Source organism: Tympanuchus pallidicinctus, unplaced genomic scaffold (assembly GCF_026119805.1).
Source record: "Tympanuchus pallidicinctus isolate F22 unplaced genomic scaffold, pur_lepc_1.0 scaffold2, whole genome shotgun sequence".
NCBI classification, from domain to species: Eukaryota; Metazoa; Chordata; class Aves; order Galliformes; family Phasianidae; genus Tympanuchus; species Tympanuchus pallidicinctus.
In genome coordinates, this window is record NW_026294721.1 from 34,153,866 (window position 1) to 34,175,763 (window position 21,898).

Here is a 21,898-nt window from a genome sequence, read left to right on the forward strand (position 1 = left end):
GCTTTGAATTTAGTCAAGATACAATATCTGTGTAATTTAATGCCAGCCTACCAGTAGTCTTTAAATTCAATCAGTACAGTAGTTAAACTCTGCACATTGTTTGATCATATGTGAAAGCTGACAAAAAAAAAAAGAACAGAATAAGTAACATTTATGATTTTGTTAGCATCTAAACAACGGCAGAATTTCTGTACCTTGTAAATCTGCCAGCGATTACAGATTTGCTGGTTAGCTATTGGTACTTTACTTTTTGAAGGCTTCTTAAATAGATTTAAAAGCTTTCTTCCTTACAAAGAAATAGTTACTTTGCTTACAAAATAGACTCTGAACTAGCTTACTTTGTGCTAAATTCTTTGGTCTTGATACTCTTTCCCAGCGCTTAATGGTTTCCCACCTTTCATATACCAGTAACAATTTATTTCACTCAATAACGTGTTTTCTGATACCTGTATCCTGTCACTGGCAGTAGTTGTGAGAAAGTCCGATGTGGTTACATCTGTGCTAGGAGTTAGGAGACCACTAACTTAAGAAAAACTACTGCTGTCACACAGTAATGATCTATCACTTGCTACAAAGGAAGTCTATTTAAACATAGATAACAACAACTTTGTACCTAAATCCTCAGAGCAGCGTGTTTACCACATAACATTTAAACAGGTTTATTCTGAGTTTGCTCAAGCCAGGCTCAAGGCAGGCAGGGATGGTTTTTAAGCTCCGGCTACAACAGTAACAGCTTGTCTATATTTATTCTTCAGATAAGTTCCACTGAAATTCCCCATCCCTGTCTTCATTATTGCTGACTGAGGGGTTTCACTATCACCAAGAGGATTTGATAGAAAAACAGGCAGTGTAAGCAGTGAGCTAGGCAAAAGCAAGTCTTTTCTGGGAGATACTTGAAGTAGGAGTGCAATGATATGTGTAGCCAGAGACCATCCTTTTACCTCTCAGACTGCTCAAAAACTGTGTCTGGTCGCAGCAGCCTATGATAAGAGCAAAGCCATGAGTGGAAGCACCATCTTAGCTTTTGGCACTTGCCTGGAATGTGCAGGCCCATGCAATGAGCTAGCATTGCTTACCTGCAACTGATGGTAAGGGTTTTTAAGCAAAGTAGAGTAAATAAGAGTTAGAAGATTCTGGTTCTTATTACCAACTCTTTAAAACTGGAAAGATCAGCTTCTTGGGCGCCAATTATGGCAGTGCGTATTTCTACTGTCAGTAAAACTAATCTAGACAGAAACTTCATCATCTGCTAAAAATATTACAATGCAATCCAACAGACTATATCTCACTTTAATACATTTAAGTATTTCCAACACTGCAAGAAGACAGGATAGTTCAAGGAATTCTTATGGATGATGTTAATACAGATTCAACTTTTTTTGTTTTATTTTTTTGTTAATCTTGAAATGAGCGTACAACTTGTGTTTGCATATAAAGAGGGAAAAACGCCTAGTGGTGAGAGAACAGGGCAAGGAGCCAAAATGCTGATTTCTGTTTTTTGCCACCATCATTTACCCTCTGTAAGTCACTGCTTTTTCAGTGCTTCAGTTTTCCCTCCTATTATTCTGAGATTCATACTTGTTCAAATGTACATAGTGTGATTACTGCACAGTTCATTTAAAACCCAGAGCAGAACTAGTATTTTCATGTACACAGACCAATGATTACAGTGATTGTTTTATCTTATTATTTTGCATACCCTCACCAATTTTTTTTTTTAATATTTATCTGAGGTGGGCCACTTTCCGTCAAGTGGAAGGTCACTTTCAAGATTTCTGATGTGTCATCTGTGACTTATACATCCTGTTTTTCTTTTAGTTCAAAATACAAACAAATATTTCCCTTCAAGTGATCCATTCTTTGTTTCATCTAGATAAAACTGAATTTAGAAATGCCACTACTTGGATAATGGACCTACTTGGGAATTCAAGGGATTTTTTGTTGAGTCACACTAAGTTCACAGACTGGAACTTGAACTAATACCATTAGAGTTATATGATAGAATGCAAAGGCTTTGACTAACCTGTTTTGTGATATTTCTCTGCTTATTGATTTGCTGAGACATTAACTTGTTTTTTGGGGGGAGAAAATGATCTAACAAAAAAGAAAATCCAACCAGTAATCTAAATCTTTTTAGCTGAATGTGCTGCCAGTGCCCTTTATATTCAGTTTTCTATTGTCTTGTATGGATTGGGTTTACCAATATGTATTTCCAAGATGTTTCTCGAAACTTAGCTTGGCTTTTTGGTTTATGAAAGGGAGTTACGAGCCTACAGAATAATGTCTCATTACTTACTGCAACAAAACACTAGAATCTATAGTTGTTTCAAGCAAAGCATATATCTATATGTATAGATGTATACTGTTCCAACTGAAAGAAAATATTTTCCATGCAGGACAAAGTACTTTCTGAGCTACAATAGTTAAGAATGCAAAATGACTGCTGTTGATTCATGCTGACATGTAAATCTCTCTCTTTCTAGACCCAAAAAGGAGTTAAGTCTTATCACTGTCTGAGTGGGTTGCTCTGGGACCTGGACAGAGTGTTCCTTGTTGTGTGGACAATGCACAGCATGGAGGTATTCTGATCTTTAATTGTGGTTTATCTGATATGAATTATAGCCACATGGACCCCTACAGGTAAGTTAGAAACAATGAGGTATGGGGAAATAAGACTCAGCTCATATATTATGCTGTTCCAGAATCACTGCTTTTCGGTTACCAGCAATATAGCATCCTCTCCTCCATCTTAAGCGCTATTTCAACTCAAAGCATGGCCCCTTAGTTGCTGATGGTATTTACTGGCTTTTACAGCACCTTGTGACTGAATGGACTGCAAATCCTTTGCGTACAGGATGTCCCACCTTTTACAGTACAACTGTTTTGAAGTAGAACAGTGAAACCAATTAAATGGCACAAATGAAGCCTAAAAACTAGAAGTGAATCAAAGTGAATGAAAAAAACTGGCGATGAATAATCTGCCCATTATATCATTGATTTAAGGAGGCAAAATATCAGCATTTTTGCAAAACTATCAAGGTAGATGGTCCTACTTTATTAAAAAAACAAAACAAAACAAAACAAGCCCAGAGAGCTTTAAAATCAAAAGTGACCAGTTGCTTTCCTGTCGTATCTAAAAATTTCTCTGTGAAACAATGACCACCTGCTTCTTTCTCCTCTGGTGGTTTAGGGGGTGATAAATCATCCCTGTGGGAATGAATTTATTTAAAGAATACCCTTAGGCTCTGGAGCTCAAGCTTTGTCTTTCTTGCAAAATGCTGGTTCCTTGTACAGGGAAAGGATGGTGGATAAAGCATCCTCTGAAATTAGAACATAGGTGGGTGCATATTTCATGACAGACTGTTTTAACTTTCTTGAACAGTCTCCTCTTTTATGGCCTGCAGCTGCTATTAATTATTTAGCACAACACTTATTTATACACTAAGAGCTAAATGCAATCCTTTCAGTGGAAGCCTGGCAGAGTGCAGGTTGAAAAAAGTAGCTGTGGGTAGTCCTTCAGGAGGATACATCTCAAGCCCAGTTTTGCTCAGGGAAGAACCCACTCATGTTATACTGTCTGCTGCATCTCTAATAATGATATATAAGGGCATGAGGTTAAGACCCAGCTGTAAATAAAACTCTATAGTCATAGATGAATCAACCCTGAACATTAGCAAGGTGTGTGTTTCTCAGTGCTCTGGTTGGCTGTGGCAGAATTGAAAGTACTCCTCTCATCTTGTGGCTGCTTAGAGATGAATCCTGAAGTTTCACAATTGTTCTGGCTGAAATTCTCCAACAGCAACCTCGTTAGTGGCTGGCTGTGTGAAAAAGCATGCACTCACTAAATGTAGTTGTACTGTGGTCTGGGAGAAATGCATTAGCAGCTGTATATAAATGACTAAGTTGCTGACTGCATTATACAGTCTCATATTGGGGCTGCACTACTGAATATCCTGCCTTAGCAGGTTTTGAGGGAGGGAAGAAACTTGTGTGGTAAACTCCATGTGACATGAAGCAAATAGAATGAAGGTCATGAAAAGCAATTCAAAAATTCAGCAAGCTTTCTCTTGCTCAAGTGAGCCAAGTACAAAGAAAAAACCTTTTTTCTTCCTGCTGTTTTTCTTTTTTTTTAAAAAAAAATATTTATTTATTTATTTATTTAAACTCAATAGAAGAAGCCCACCCTGCTCTCACTTCTGTATTTGCTCTAGTTCTCCAAAAGACTCTGCAGCCTTGGAGGAAGGATTCATTTCCTCTATTTGTCTGCACTTGAGGAAAGAAGCTGTGACCCTTCCTGTAGCCAGAGACATGGAAATGGGTTTTAATACTTCTCTGTTCCTTCCAGATATAGTTTAGAACATCACGTCACAATACAGTATTCTGGTGCCAGTGTAATTTCTTCATCAAATACTGACATGGTTTCTACACTGTTGTGCTGTTGCCATGTGATTCTGGTAGCATTACTGTTTAGATAAAATATTATTCATTTTCTATAGCAACTGTTAATTTCAGAAGTATCTGTGATTTCATTGTAACTATTATTACTGACAATTGTTGTAATAAATGTTTTGGATTGACGTGCATGGCTTTTATTTTCTTCCAGCAGACAGTTTTTTTTTTTTTTTTTTTTTTTTTTTTGTTGTTGTTGTTGTTTTTTTTTTTTAATAGCTCAAACAATTTTTCAAATTTAGATGTTGATGTGGAAAGAAAATACTTTGGTTTTGTGTTTGTTTTTTGTTTGTTTGTTTATTTGTTTTTTGCATACTTCTGCATGGCCTCTGCTCCATGAAATGTTAACATCTCAATAGGAAAGACTTATTGCTGTGATATGACTATTCTTCAGCCTTTCTCAAAATGTGAGACAGAACACTAACTTAATGCTTCAAGTAAATTCCAGCATGGATACCACTCTTCTGCACTTCAATCCCTCAATGCTGGCTCCTTGCTCAGGTCCCCAGCTGTTCAGTTGCCACTCTATATTTTACTCCTCAATCACTGCAGACTGTTTCACAATCAGGCTCCCCTCACCATGGAGGTGTGGAGAATCCTTCCCTTGTCTTTAGCTCACTGTCCCATTTCTGACTTTACAGACTGGGGAATCAGAGTTTTCTGCACAATTCTGAGTTACTCTTTTCTTTGGACACCAAGCCTCCAGCTTGAAATTCTTTGCTCATAACCTAGTGGATTGTTTTTTTTTTTTTTTTTTTTTTTTTGGACCTGTCCATTTTGCAGGCACAGGTTGTAGATCTCTGGATGCATCTAAGAAGCTGAAGCATTATTAAAGCTTTAGCAAAGCCAGTGCTTGATGGAAGCAAACATCAGTATATACATGCAGCTGAAGGTCAGCCAGCCTGATGGACATAAAGACCGACAAATTTTGTCAAAAGTCTCAATCAGACTTGGAACAGAAATGACATATAGATAGAGATTTGGTTAAGAGAGCATGATGTTCTTCTTTTATTGCTCATAGAAAAATAAAATGAGACTTTTTTTTGGTGGTATAAAAGTTTAAATGCCATTTTTTTGCTTAACTGAAAGCTCAGTCATGACTTGCTTGTAACTCACCAGTTTTTCTTTGAACAATATTGCCCTGATTTTGCAATATGTAATCATGTTTTCCTTAAAGTATCTTATTATACCTCTAAGAATTCTTACACTGTATGGCTTCACAAAAATAATCTTTACTATTAGCATATTTCCTCTCCGCATGCACTCATACTGAATGATATTTGAACTCCGGAGGAGCTCACAATTCCCTTTGTGCTGCCAAATCAGCGGAGATCAGTGCCACTACCAAGAGCAATATAGCTGCTATCACTACCTCTGGACCTCCATAAAGTTTTAATGACTTCCCTAACTTTATAGTGAGAGTAAACAGGGTGTTCAGACAGAAATATATATATGTATAAATACACAGATATACGCACAGGTAGTCAGTGATTTGAGCATGCTGATCTGTGGTTAACACTTCTTTGATTTGATCTACTCCAATAAAAGGAAATATATAGCATCATTCTCCAACCTCATAGAAAATGGATGTTAACAAGAAATCAGGAAACTCCTGCTTTCATTTCTGACACTTTCAGACATGAAGTGTTTATTATCAATCAGAAAAATAGCCATACTCTGAGGAAACTGTAGAAAAACCTAATACACAGTCTTAAACTTCTGCAGGGAAGAGTGCCAATAGGAAAATCTAATCTAATTGAGCCCATCATATTATCTGGATTGATAAGGTTCAGAAGAAAACTGAGAGCCAAGAATTTCCTTTGTTAAATGTGACTTGGCATTTCCCACTGCTCTCTTCTTTAGAGCAGCATTTCAGAAAGCAAATCAGACAGCGCATCTTGGCTGGTAAAATGTGCACGATGAAAGTATGCAGACATGATAGGGCAAGACAGGGAAGCACCTGGCAGCATTGCCAACTGTGTAAACTTTATGAGCAGGGAGATTCTGATATTATCCCACAAGTTTAATGTCTCATAGCAGAAGGAGCATAATTTAAAAACTCCTGAAGTAACTGAGAGAAAATTACTTGTTGTTTCTATTTTACATTTGCTCTGATAACATCCAGAGTATTGAGGTTGAAAAGGCAGAAAAACCGCCTACACAGGATAGGCCAAATTCGGAAACATTTATGAAAAGCGAGGGAAGGTTTAATCAACAGAATTAGGAGCTGCAAAAGTTGGTTAAGAAAAATATCAGTGCAAATTCCCCAGGGAAGACAGAATTAATGATCATGGCTTCTGTATGCATGTGTGGTTACTGTAGTGTAGTGCTTGTAGGGAGAGACTTATTCACCTCCACACAATTCTCCTTTGAACGCTTATTCCCAGCAGCAGTGACTTAAAGCCTATGTGCCAGCTGCAACCTAAAAATGCTGGGCTGCCTCTGTGCTCAGACTGTAGTAATCTGAAGAATAAATGCTGATTTCTTTGGTTTACTTCTTTCTGCCTGACGTGCTCCCTGCTTCCACATGGTGAATGATCATACTATTTTAAAATAATGTTGCTGATGGATGGTGGTTAGAAACAAAACTACTGGAAAAGATCAGATCTTGGCTTCCTTGCAGAACGCTTACTTTTAATAGTACATTGTTGCTAAATATCCATGCAAGCTTGCGCACTGTCATTTTAGTGCTCAACTTTGCTTTGTTCAACATGGACTGCTAGATGGAGGCAAACAAAAGCCAAGTATATAGAGCAGACTAAAGAATTGCAACCTTATCTTCTTTTTTTCCTCTTGTCATCTAACTTCCAGTGCTTTAACTTCTATGCTCTTTTCGCATATTTACCCCAACAACTATTTCCCTCCTGTTTACATCTGAGACATTGCATATAAAGAAGGCAAGGATATCAAACTTTCTGATAAACCTTTGAATGCCAGGCTGTCAGCAGCTTTCAGAAGCACTTATTATATATGAGTAGGTGATAGGCATGCTATAACTGCATGCTCTGTGTATATCATACCTTTTCAAGAACAGTTTTCTCTGAGTACATACACCGTCTAATCAGTAGCCTTTAACATGTACCCAGAAGTATAGACTAGCATATAGCAACACATGCAGAAGCTGAAGAACAGCTTACCTAGAGAAGAATTTCTTTTCCTAGTGTGCAGGAAAAAGACATCTTCTATTCACATCTCCTCACGCGGCTCCAGGTAAGCTAGAGAGAGTTTTCAATTGATAGCAGCTGTCAGAGGAGTATCCCAGGAAGGCTCCTCTCACTCCAGTCCCAGGGACTGAACTCTGCCGGCACAGTCACATCTCATTTATACACAGGCTGTCCTTTTCCAAACAAGCAGCCAGCTGGAACGATTCAAACCTCTGCTCAGCACACCGTTAAAATGCAGCTTCCTTCTCGGACACGGGGATTACACCAGGGAGCAGCCGGAGCGCAGCGAAAAGGCTGCGAGAACTATTTAATCACCCGAATACCAGCTGCTCCTGTTACTAGTGCCACTGCCGCCGTGCCTCCCGTTTGCCGGAGCCAGCCTCCCCTCTGCCTCGTATCTCCACGAGTATCGGGGCGGTGATTGGCAGGAGCAGCCCGTTCCTCTGCTAATCAACCCCGAGACTTTCAAGGACTCGAGCTGCTCTGATGTCACGCCGGCGGGGGGATGCTTCACGCGAGGCCGCCGCCACGCAGCCTAGTTCGGAGATGAGCCGCGTCCCTCTCGCGCCACCGTGATTGATGAGATGCTCCGAGAGGATCTGCATAATCTGTCACTGTGCAGTTGGTCCACCTCCCGCCCAAAATGCGGGAGGAAAACACTGCTCACAGCTTCTGATTTTACACCTGGAGCTTGCAGCTGAAAGCCTGGATACTGGGAGGAAAAAAAGAAAGAAAAAAAAAAAAGTTGAAAGAGTCATTTTTTCTGGAAGGAGAATGCTTCAGGCAAGTATGCAAGGGGAGCCCCCAGCAGCACACCCCATCCTCAAATGCTAGCAGAGGCTTCAGAAAATCACAGTACTGCAAGATTTTGTGGTTCGTACTCTTGCTGGGTCACTGGTAAGATCACCTGGCATAATAAGAGGTTGTTTTTTTGTGCAACAGTGTGGCGTGACCAAAATCAAGCAAAGGTCACCCAGCAAGCTGGCTAAAAAGTGCTCTTGATGCTACTACCTCTGGGTGGATTCCAGCAAACGTGCAGCGCTTGAAGGTGCAAAGCATTTTCTTCTACTGTATGCAACACAAATTCCACATATTTGTTGCATAATTTCTTATTAAAATCCTTTAGCTCATCCAGCTAGGGTTGAAACCTATACCCATTGCCAAGATACATGATTGTTATGCAACTTTCTAGGGTTAAATTATATTACAGAAGAAAATCTAAACGCTTCCTATATTAGAAAAATTAGATTTTATACCAATCTAATTTTCAATTTTTGCCAGCTTGACACCTTTCACTCCAGAACTGTTCTTTGTACCGTGCACCTCAGAATTGAAATTCAGCCAATTCTGTGCGGCAAATGTGAGGAGAAAATAGTTTTGTTCAAGGAGACTGGAACAAACCCATTCTGAGATGATGAATGATGCTGTAAACTCAGATTTGAATCATGGAAGGGTCAGCTCAACCTTTCATGTTTCCAAAATAGTGTAAATAAATGGTATTCCATGCATTTTCCTGTTTACATCCTTCAGCTGGGACCTTTGCATTGACGAGCTGTTTACTCTCTGTGATTATCCAGGTTTCAAAGATGGTAGATATTCCTGACTAGGGACTAATTTATTCCTTCTGGCTAAATTAGAAACTGAGGGGAAAATTAAAATTCAAAGTATATCTGAGTCATTTCCTGTAATTTCTAATTACAAAGCAAGCACTGGGGTCTTTTAAAATCTCTCGCACCTATGGCTGACTCTGGATTTGGGTTTTTTTTTTTTTCCAAATACTATTGGGAAGGTTGAGAGGCGAGTTCCCACAGGACCTGAGTGATGAGCGGGTGTCTCCTTCTGCCCCGTGTAAACGGGCAGTTTTTGGTCAGGCAGTAAACCAGGATCTCTGGATCAAGTTAGAGAATCTTTTCCCAGCATAAAAAAGAATTTGGGTGCACTTGGTTCAAAACTACAAAAATGTGAGGGCTTCCCATTACTAATTCCATTGCCACAGTTGTGTGAGAAGAAAGTCCAATGATCGTTCCTCTTGCTCCCTGTCTACTTTTGGTTCTTGGCTGTACTCAGAGTATCAGAGACATCACTGTGAGCTGCCAGGCTTTGCTGCAAGGTGTGAGTGTGTGACAGGACATCTCAGATACCGTCAGATGTGGCAAAGCAGCGGTTCCCCCTTTGAAGCCACCACACTGGTGGAGCTGCTGCTGCAGATGTTCCCACGGCAGGCCAGCAACCAAGTGGTTACGCGTACTGTCAGAGTGTATTTTAATTCAGATGCTAAAGTCGCTCTTTGAACTTATCTGTTCACTTTTTTAGTGATTTGTTTTAAGTGGAGTATCAAGTGAGAACTTGTCTTGCTGAGATACAAATCTTCTTTGGTGTCATTCCCTCGGATCGTAGAATCATAGAATGGCTTGGCTTGAAGCAGACCTTCAAGATGATTTAATTCCAATCCCTGTAATGGCAAGGTTGCCCTTCACCAGGTCAGGCTACCCGCAGCCTCATTCAGCCTTGCCTTGAATCCCTCCAGACTGGGGCATCCACAGCATCTTTGGGCAGCTTGTACCAATACCTCACCACCCTCTGAATGAAGAATTTTTTCCAAACATCTAACCTAAATCTTTCCTCTTTTAATTTAAAGCTATTCCCCCTCATCCTATCAGGATTTTTCTTCCAATCATGATATTATTTTCATGCTCTGCTTTAGGGGAAAATATCCAAAAACCGAAATAGAGCGGGAAGAAACAGAAATTAAGTATGGATGGAGAGAGGCAGTAAAATGAGGGAAACTCTAATAATGAAATACCATATTAATGAGATACCATATTTATGTTGAAATCCTTGCCATAGGGTGTACATTTCTCTGTACTTACCTGCAGCATGGATTTTGCATTAGCTGATAGAAATAGCGTATTAGTTAATTATTACATGATTTATTTCCCCTATGTATAGGGAAACCTATAGCTAACCATCATTGCTTAGCCCTTCTATCTCAGTAACTACAGTTGCAGGTAAAACTATATGTGTCTATATTTTGCCCCCAAACTGGTATTACCTTTCAGAAGCATGCCTTTTTGACTTATAACTCTGGTATGGTGGTGGTGTTGTGTTGTTTGGTGTGTTTTGTTTGTTTGTTTGCTTTTGATTTGTTTATTATATTTAGTATATTTCAGTTTAGAATATTTAGTTTATATTTAGTTTAGTATATTTCAGACTTCAGTTGCTTTGTTTTGTCCAAATTTTTTTTGGAGCTTACACAAATGTATACAAATGTTTTGCTTTTCTAAGCCTAGTGCTTTCCCATAGACTCTGCTTAGTTCTGCGTATGTTAAAAAGACTTTGAAGCAGATTTTGTTTTTTTTAAAGGGGCACCTGCATTTACACTAAGGGCAACTGCTGAAAATTCAGTGTCCTTCGCCTATTTAGGTAGCTAAATGCAGACTCTGGTGTTCACAGTTCTTCTCAGTACTGTACTATTACTGAAGTGTCTGTGCACCTACCTGCTTTTAAGAAATTTGTCTTCATGACATATTATAATGAATAAAAATACATTTCCTTCAATTTTGTGCTTAGAGATATGATACAGAGCATGCAAATACTTTTTAGATTAGTATATAGTCTATGACCTCTCTCTTGCTCACATTTCTGTGCTGCTTGAAAATGTTCATGGAAATATTTGGATGGAAATTTTGTTGTTATGCAGAGCTTTTGTTTTCTCTAATTGCCTTCTGATTTCTCACCTGTTACTACAGTGCTCTGGTGGCACTTTAATGGGCATTCCTGACTTATGCTCTCAAAATTTGCCTTGCAGCACGAAGGCCATAATGCAAAATGAAGTTGGCTACAATACATATGAGCATTTCTTTCAGCTAGAGGCATCTGATCTGTACAGTCTTTATTGAAAGAAAGATGGCTTTTGACTCTTGAGTTCATAATGAGTTTAAAGAAACAAAAATTGACTATTGCTCAAAGGGTTGGCTTTTTGTTGAGCCGTGCAGACTTTTAAACTTCTCTATAATTGAACAACATGTCTTTTATTAAGAACACAGAGCAATTCCTCAGCTGGTGGAAACTATCAAAATATCCATTGATTTCAGAGGAACTATGACAACTTATAAGAATTATAGATTAGTCTAATTCTCCGGCAGCTTCTCAAGATATGCAGAACTTAATTACAATCACATCAAAAGTGCAGAAAACAGAAAGGCATGGCTGAGTGTGGGTTTTTTCAGAGTATTCAAACATACATTTGTTAAGAAAAGTCTGTTGATTTGGTTGGTTCTGGTTCTGTTGTTATTTATTTATTTATGTTTAATTACTAAGTTGCTTTTGACCCAGAACATGTTACAGGTTTTATATGCTCAAAAATGTGGAAATGAAATATGCAGATACTTGGAGTAGAGTTTTGAGCATCACAACTCAGCTAAGACATTCTGTCTTGTACTGGAAGTGCCTGACTTGTGGATTATTCTTATTTCCCAGATAGGAGGGGAGAACATGCTGCAAGTAGGCTGCTTAAGCATGAAGAGCTGATTTGAAACAACAGCAAAAATACTGCAAAGTCCTATGTGCAAAATAAAATAGATATGCAAAAATATGAACTAGATTACTTGACTGCTGGCTTTCCCCAGCTAAACAGCTTCTATTAACCTCCCCTGTTGATGTCTGGACACATTTCTTCTGCAAATGACTAAGGCAGGTCAGCACATACAGTTTTGTAATGACCTTTATCTTAACCTTTCATATCTTTGTGAAATAATGTCAGTGTCCTAGTGTGTCTTAGTTCTTGTAAGCCTTCGGTTGTATTTGTCTTAGAGAGAGTGTTGATATAAACTAATATTGAAGTATCTGTTAAACTAACATACATTCATTAACATGTAGCGTTAGAGCTGTTCTGCAAATCTCTAATTGCATTACTGTTTTATGTCCTAAGTGCTTACTCAACTATGAACATATAAACTCTAGTCTGTAAGGACTGTCATCAAGATGCTATCAAAGCAAAAAATGTATTTGTTCCACTCAGACCGAAGTCTGATCTACATCACTGCTTTCTGAGCTCACTGTGACACTGAGAGAAGAGCTGGCATTATACAAGTGGAAAAGCACATCTTTGCATGCCTTTGGGGCTCTTTCCTACTATTTGCCATACTGAGACTTTCCTAGGTTTGGATTAGGCCTGAAGTAAGCAGAAATGTCCTGTGAGGTAAATAGGTGTAGGCCTAGAAAGAAAAAGGCTTTTTCACGGGGCAAGAGGAATGTATTGCTAAGTAAAGTTCTGTTCTGCTTAGCTCCACCATAATTTGTGTTAGCACCTGTACCACCATGCCAGTGGGCCCTTTCCTATCTGGAGTGTTTTCCTGAAGATTGTGCTTGTGGCCTCCCCACTAATCAGCAAGTCAATCTATTTTTAAAAATCGCCAAAAAGAGTAGATTAAAAGCAGCACCAAGTCCCCCAGTGACTGCCTCTCTCAGAACAGCTCACTACTTTTGCTGCTACCTCTAGCACATAGCTAACTGCAGCACGTGTGGAAATTTGTTGTTCTAGAAATGCCAGTAGAGCATCTATTTTTCCTTTCTGTGAACTATGAAAGATCATTTACTCTATTGCTTTCTCCTGTGCCAATGCTATGGGCTTTCTCAACTTCATAGAAATGACCTTAGAGTTTCTTTCTTCCCAGTCTTGTAGCCAGGCAAGCACAGACTATAGAAATGCTATCATCCTGGTATGTGTCAACTATTTCCAGTTCTCCAGTGCCCACTCACAGTACAAGTTCAGGGTGATAAAGTGACTTAATTTAACAAGTAACATATTTTGTTTGGCATGACCTTGCAGCAGCTCAAGGAACTGCTCACAAGATGGCTGTGTAGCATTCACTTCTGCATAAAGGGCTTCAGCAGTCCCACTCGCTGCCTTCTGATGGTCTCAAAGAGGGGGGAACCCTCAAGGGAGTGAGGCAAATCTGAGAGCAAAAGTCCCTACACAAAGGGATGCCTCACTGTCATGGGAAAAAACAAAACAAAACAAATCAAACAACAACGAAAAAACCCACAAAGATTTGCACTGATTCAGGATTTCTGTAAAATAGAAAGAATCCACTATTGGTCTGGTCCCAGCTAAGTCACTCTTTTGCTGTGGTTCCTTAGGCCTTTCTGCTTTCTCCCATTCCAAACTTAGTGGAGCTATTTTATAAAACAGTGAAAGTAAGCGAGAGAACCATAGTGTGCTCAAAGAAAAGGTCTGAAGCTCAGCCATTGGGGAATCATGTGTATCTTTCTTTCCACTCCCTTTTCACTTTAAGGAGCAATTATATAACAAATTACAGCATTATACTGGGAAATAAAGAAGTAATTCATTCTTGCTGCTCTATCATAACACTTGGGACAATGAGAAGATTTATTTCTGTGTAATATCATCATTTGGTTGTCATATGCCACCTGCATAGCTAAGCCTTGGTAGCTTTCTAAGTAGAGAGAGAGGAAAGCAGTTATACCACCATAGTACATTATTTTCTGATAGATAAATCAACGAGTCAATACTTACAATAAATTTTTTGAAGATCCAATAGCTAACAGAACATTTTAGAGAGAACAAACAGTAAAAACAGTGAAGTTGTTATAGGACTGGTAAGCTGGCCGGAGGCACATGGCTTCTTACAAAGAGGAATCCAAAACAGCTGTTTGCAAAGCCTCTATCATGTAGAAGAACATCCTTCAGAAAAATGACAGCATACAAATCCTGAAAGTAAGCATTTCTTCCTTGATTACAAAAATTAAGAAGCTTGAACTCTTGTTTTAAAGTATTAAAAGTATTAAGTGATTTCCTTTTATTTTTTTTTGCGTTATTCCAACAGTGGAAGGATTCATAAAGTAACTTAATTAGACCATAGCTCCAATGGGAGTCCCCTTTAACACGTCTATAGAGGTTCTTTAAGTACTCTAATCCACTCTGAATAAAAGGTGAAACTAGGAATGATATTTTCAAAGAAAGAACTACAAAGAGCATTTATCTTTCTCTTTTTAGTTTTCTATCTTTGCAATCTAGATATCAAGCTTCCATTACATTCTAAAGATGACTTTTTTCTAGGTTAGCTCTCACAAGCTTAGCTTTTTATATACCCTAATTTAATACTAAAAAAAAAAAGTCAGTGAAAAATCCATTACTAAACCACATTCAAACTGGTATTCTAGTATTACAGTAATAAATGGATGCTGTTGTACAGAGTATTCTGTTTCAGCTTTTAGCAAATTTCTTTTATTTTTGAAATCCCATTATCATTTGTTTTCTGCTTCATCTAGTCCTATAGGAGGAGGCCTCACACTTCCAAGCTGCTGCTGATAATGCCCTAGCTAGCGTGGGAAATATTGATGTTGAACAGAGCCTCTGTAAATCACTTTTTGTTTTCTTCTGTGGCCTTCTCTGAGAATTGCCAAAACTCTGAGGCGAGTTCCTGGTACTCTGAAGTTCTTGGTCTTCCCATTCTTAAGTAAATTCATTTATTCCTAGAGATTATTGGGTGCATGAATGCTCTGAATTTAAAAGGTCTCCAGAAGGTTTTGTGCAGCTTTTTATTTTAAGGCTAGCAAAATATGAGAGGAAATTATGTTTGTCTTTAGGTGTTCAAATATAATTGTCTCCCTTAGACATGTAACTCAATTAACTTCAGTGGGATTACTTGAGTAAGCAGAATGAGAATTCTGAGTCCAGTTTCTGTGTTGCAGTAACCATTAGCCATACACTATAGGATGGTTTTCAAACTTTCAAAGATGGGGAACTTAGCACCGAATAATCATGTCACACTCATGCTCTTATCGCACAGGAGTCTCCTAGAATTTCCAGTCTGGCAGAGTTGTCTAGCATATGCCAGTACACTGGAAGGGCTCTCTTCATCTCCCTCCTGGGAGGAAGATATACTGAACTGCATGAGATCACAAAAACAACCCCAAACCATGAAACCTGAAAGCTCAAGCAGGTAGATGGAAATTTTCTTCTAAGGTCTATTTATAAGCTGATGCAACTGTGCTTTGCCTTAAAATTTAGTAAAATGTACAGGGCTGTGCTTAAGAAAAGGCAGGCTGACCAACTGCAAGGAATTTAGTCTGACAAAGAAAAACCAAGATCATGATTTTATATTTATATTGCACTGGCATTCTGTAGAAATGTGAAATCTCTTTGCAGTGTCTGTAAGGAGAGCAGAGTTTATAAGCTAAAAATGCTTTTAATGTCTAAATGCTATAGATTAATTTTCCTTGAGGTAGGAATTATTTATAGACTTTCAGCATAGCTCTCCTAAATCAAGAGAGAAGCAGAAGGTGTTTTGAGAAGGTGCAGTATAGCAGAGTGTGAAAAATGCACAATGATCGTTGTTTTTTAAGCAATCATCTTTCAGTGCAAATTGATTTTTTTTTTTTTTTTATCATGGGAAGAAATTAAAGAAAATAATTAAAATGATCAAAGTGAAGCATGGATGGAATAAGAGCACTTTAAGCGAATAACTCTTGGTGCTTGACTTAACCCTTACGCTTCTTTTTTGTGCCTCATTATTTCTCATGCCACTTGTGTTCAACAGGTTACATTTGAACATATTTGTTTCTATCTGTAATAATGTTCTGGGGTTGCATCTTCACTCTCTGTAAACCTCTGGGTGCTTTAGAAATATTGTTCAAAATGTTTTTGGTACATTTATGCCACTGATGCAACTACTTCGTTGTGTGCCTGTGGATTCAAGTGCTTTAAAAAAAAAACACAGCAAGATGGCAGAAAGGCAAGCACACTTTGAGCAGTGACACTTTTAACTGAAATTGTCATATGAAAGCAAAATTCCAGCAAAGTAAATAGATATATTTATTACAGTATGATCTGTAGGTTTAAAGAAATTGATTAAATGATAGTAAGGTAATAAGTTGATTTTTCTAGTGCATTTTTATGGTAAAAAGAAAAGCATTTTAAGACAGATATGCTAAAAATGTAAAAAAATAAAAGCGCAGCAGAATGCTTATTTCAAATCTGTTACATATTGTGCTCCCATAGAGGGCAATATTGTATAAAAGATAGGTTTAAGCCACATATTAGAGATCTGCCAATTCATCTGTGTTAATATACTTTAAGGAAAATTGCTGTTACGATAAATTTGATGCCGCATTTCCCTTTAGTCAGGCTATGACTAATACACATAATAATGCACACAAAACCACATAACAGAACCTCGTTAAAGATGAAGGAAATTAATTTTGTAGATTGCCAAATTGTAGGTTGTAAAGTATAAACTATCACATTTTGGCTCACATTTTCTGTTCAGTAACTGAGTCACAGTAATACTCTCTTAAAGTTGATTGAGCAGATCCATAAGAAAATGCACCTAAGTCTGTGAAGTCAGTCCTGGGTGCAGCCTCAGCCTTTGTCAGTAGATGTGTCTGGAATATTCTGAAATCATCTGCATTTCTGTACTGCTTCTTGTATACTTTTTTCCCGTGAAATGCACGTGTGAATATACCATCGTGTTTTAATTTACTCTTGTACTTTTCTGCTTTTGATATGTTGCCAAAATGACACCCTGAACTTCAGTTCTTCTCAGGCTCTTCAACAGGTAAAGCATGGAAAGCTCTATGCCCCTTTAAATAAACATCGTATATTAAATTTTTAACCTAACCTTATTTACCTACTTCATGAGAAGTTGTGTCAGTAAGTTGTTTACAGTATCAGTGCTGGCTTTAATTTCATGGATAGTGATCATAGAATCATAGAATGGCCTGAGTTGAGAAGGACCATAATTATCATCTAATTTTGACCCCCTGCTATGTGCAGGATCACCAACCACTAGAGCAGGCTGCCCAGAGCCGCATCCAGCCTGGCCTTGAGTACCTCCAGGGATGGGGCATCCACAACCTCCTTGGGCACCACCCCCTGTGTGAAAAACTTCCTTCTAATATCTAACCTAAACCTCCCCCATCCTATTCCCCTTTATCCTATCACTATCCACCTTGTAAACAGCCCTCCTGTTAATATACTCCCTTTGAAGGGAAGTGCTCCTTCCAGTGAAGCAAGAGCTTTGCGGTTACTCCTCTACAATTCTAGGAATTATGTGTTCCCATTGTTTCTTTCAAACAATGACATTATAATTGTATGAAGAAAAAATTTTTACAGATGTCTTTAAAAGATTCAGTCAGATTAGAGATAACTGAATAAATCTCAAAAGTGGTAAATTCCTAGATTTTCACTGAAATCAAATTGGTTGATGTACCAGTGAAGGCCCCCTGATTTAAACATTAATAGTTATTGCTCTGAATAGTACACTGTTTACTTTCACATATCCATTAAAAATGAAGTTTGCTTAATGAGAAATATTTGCTTAAGAGTTAGGGGTCTGTTCTTGCACATCACTGCACTTGACTGATTTTAAACAGAGAATGAGCTGTGTTCTTTGAAATGTGTGCAGGTCATTTCAGGTCAGGTTTCTATATTTTTGTGAATATTACCATGTATCTCCTTCTAAGAGTAATAGCACTGGCTGAGACTAATGCTTGAGAGTAGTATACCTCAGGTCCTTTGATCATGCAGATAGAAAATCCTTTTGGAGTTGCTGTGTTGCTTACTAAACTCTGCTCATGACTTTTCTCTAGCTGAGCTCATGGTGGGGAAAAGTGAACCCTTGGGTCTTGACTCAGCATGAGATCCCTGTAGACCTGAGCTGCAATGGGGAAATGCATACAGTGCACACTGTGGTCCTAGCACAGATGGGCCCATGAAAAGGACTTAAAGGAAAAGATGCTTCTCAGATGTGAGAAAAGATACTGGAATTTGAGGCTGCTTCAAATTAATTTACATAAATGTGAAAGAATATGGTTTGTTTTTTTTTTCCCATACTATCTCATAGAACCACTGTATTTAAACAAATTAGATCTTATTTTGATATGCATCACATATATATTATTTTATAAATTCTTTTCACATATATTTTAGTAGTGAAGTTTAGTAATGACAATCGCTGTAAATGCTGTTCTCACATCATAGTTCAGTCATAACTGTTTTCATGTTTTCATAACTGTTTGCCATCCTAAGTGGGCCAGAGAGGCTTGCAGCAAAGTTTCTTACTGCTGCCATCTCAGAAACCACCGAGGATTAGGAAAGAAAAGCAACCAGCAGGGATAGTTGCAGAAGCAGTTCTTCAGCCCATTACATATGTTTCAGTGCTCCAACAGGGATGTGAAAGCCTCTTTCCATCTGCCAAAGAACTGTAACAAAACAAGTGAAAACATAAAGTGTATTTTAGGTATATCTGGTATGATCCCATTGGATGCAAGAGCTCGCTGTAGCTATGAAAACAGCTATTCACTACTTTTCTCCAGACATATCTGGCTTGGCAAAGTGAAGCCTCTGACTCCTTAGTGGGAGCATATGAAAGAAGAAAGGAGGAATCCTGATGTCTATTATGAACTGACCCCCGATGGCCAAGCAAGTGGCCTTTGCAAGGAGGAGAAACTGGCAAAAAAACGCTGGATAGATCATGCAGGCTCGATGCAAAACATGGGGTGAGTGTAGACTGTACAGTCAGAGCTCACCGGGGATGATGTGGCCTCATGTAAGGGCACCTTAAATGATGTCAGGATACAGAGGCATTGCTATGTGCAAGAGCAGCCTGCTGACAAATGCAGAGAAGGCAAGTCTGAGGCAACTTTCACCAGAGTAAGTGAAAAAGTCTCATAGAATGTTCGAGGAAAAGATATAAAGGAAACTATTAAATAGTATTTAAATGGTATTTAGTGTCATTAATGCTAGCAACATTGAATGAAACAGATTATAAAATGTCTACTGTAAATGATATTTAATGATAATGAAAAGGTATCTTCCGTCCTTCCTTTCTGCCTTCCCTCCCTCCCTTCCTCTCTCCCTCCTCATATAACAGCTCTGAAGTCTAAGGAATCCTTTTTTCTCTAATGTTAAGTACCAAGATTAATCCAGTTCCTAATAGCTGACATTTACCCAAGAGGTGCAGTCAGGATTTACAAAAATTCTTTATCCAGAACTGAGCTACCTAATATTTTGGCAAACACATTTTTTCCCTATAAATAAGCTTTTCCATCCAGATCCCATATCAAAACCCTGCTCTCCACCCAGGAGTCCAGATACAGCTGTAGATGCTTTCCCTCTGCTACCCCGGGTCTGTGTGCAGGCAGATGGCAACCTCTAGAATCACATGGCTTATTTTCTCTTCTCCACTGCTTTAGCAGTCTGGAAAAAGTTGGAAAGAACAGACTGTGGCTGTCTGAAGTAGGCTCTGAATGTAGGTAGACTCAGCAAAAGCTAAGAATTCTGGGAAAGTTGCAGTTGGTAGAAGGCTCTATGTTTTGTAAATGACAATTTTCAGCTTTCAACTAAATCATTCTTAGATAGTGTTTTTGTGTGTTTCTGTGAAGTTCTTGTCTCATTATTTACATGTTTAATGATTACTTAAAAGTCAGTGAATGACACTTGGTGGCCATACCTCCATATTATCTTTATGTAATATACGTAGCTTAGCAGTGAATCATTTTTATAAAATGTTGCAACACATCATGGAGCTGAATATTTTCTGTGTTCCTGATAGAGATTTTATCAATTGTGGGTCAAAAACTTCCTTGTTTCAACTCTTAGAAATATAGTAGCAAAAATGAGTATTTCTGATCACTCTGTCTGTGGGGAAATACAAGAATGCCTTACATTAAAAATAACAATTCAAAAATGTAGTCCAGTGAGTTTGTTTTATGCTTTCTAGAATTACGTGTCTCTGTGGTCACATGACGGAGAGAAAGAAGGAAGCCTGATATTTGCTTTCCAATTATAATTTCTATTCTACTTAGGGATAAATTCAGGCCTGTCATTTCAAATGCATCCTCAATAATACAACTGCATCCAATTGCACTAGATTTTAACTTGGATTTAACAGAATTACACCTTACTACTGAGCAAGAAGTAGTTCTTGTGTTCAGTTGTGTGGGAGAAAAACAGCAAACTTTGTTTCAAATCTCTCAATTTCAATTTTCTTTCTTTGCTCCTAGCTTGCTAAAAGTGAGATGAACCAAGAAGGATCTGCTGGTTTTTTTTTTCCTTTTTTCAAATTTTGCTTTAATGGAGTGAAGTCAGCCGCTCCCTTCCAACTTTAGGCTGTGCTATAGTCACTTTCTGAACTTCTTTCCTTTATCTTTCTTTTAAGAGTTAGATGGAAAATGTACTAATCCATGAGAAAATGTCAGAGACTAATTAAATATATGAAATTGTTCTCTTCTTGACAGAAGGCAGATTTTACTGAATTCTAGCTAAAGAAAATATACGTTTTACCAAGGTAGATTTCATTTGAAAAATAAATCAGTTAATAACAAATTTCATGATAGGAAACTCCACTTTTAACTGTGGAACTGGCTCTACCTATCTACTGCACTTCAGAAAAAAATAAAGCGCTCACAATTTAGCAGCACATTATTCAATAATCAAGAATTCTCCAAGAATATTTCAATTGTTCTTATTATTTTACTGCAAATTAGTCATCAGTAAAGGCATTTCAATACAATTTGAATATGCAAACATAAATGTGTCAATTGCATGTTTAGAAAAACTGTATAAGTTGTAAATTAGAACATTAATGATGGCACTGGATCTCTCTTTGATTAGGTCTGAGTGAGGCATAGAGTAAGGATATTAGTATTTTCTTCAGAGCTCTGCTCTGCATATCTGTAGTCAATTTACATAACTTCTGGGCTTTGCATAACCCTGCTGTAACACAGACATAAGAATTTTAGGTCCATTTTGTAAAGCTCGCTAATCTTAAAAGCTTTGCACAGCTTGCTGTGTGGTATTACGGCAAAACTTTCACAACAAGTGAAATGCTGCCAACAGAATTAGAGGAAGAGGTAAACTGAGAGACTGAGTTATTAATGAAAAAATACATAGCAAAGTGTGTAGTGTGCATATAGTTGTGCAGAAGAGTCATTGAAGTTGTAAGTTTTTTTCTGTTTGTTTTGTTTTTTAAAGTCATAGCAGATATCTGCTTCTCAATAACAGGATAATCAAAGGGCTAGAGCACATCTCCTTTGAAAAAATGTTGAAGGAGCTGAGCTTGGTTAGTTGAGCTTGGAGAAGAGATGGCTTCATGGAGTCCTTGTTGTGGCCTTCCAGTACTTGAAGGGAGGTTACAAGCAGGAGGAGGGCTGACTTACAAACTCTAATAGCGATTCGACAAGGGGGAATGGCTTTAAACTAAATGAGGAGAGATTTAGGTTGCAAAGAAATTCTTTACTCAGAGGGTATGGTCACAGGC

General features: G+C 38.2%; 1 protein-coding gene across 3 annotated transcripts in view; it reads right to left on the reverse strand.

The window, feature by feature from the left end:
* The window catches only part of LOC128080199 (bifunctional heparan sulfate N-deacetylase/N-sulfotransferase 4), a 159,586-nt gene that overhangs the window by 100,050 nt on the left and 37,638 nt on the right, over positions 1-21,898 (reverse strand). For all 3 annotated transcript variants that reach the window (XM_052682164.1, XM_052682163.1, XM_052682162.1), the window contains one exon: positions 7,587-8,325. The gene's annotated coding sequence lies outside the window, so the exon portion shown is untranslated. The remainder of the gene's footprint in view (positions 1-7,586; positions 8,326-21,898) is intronic.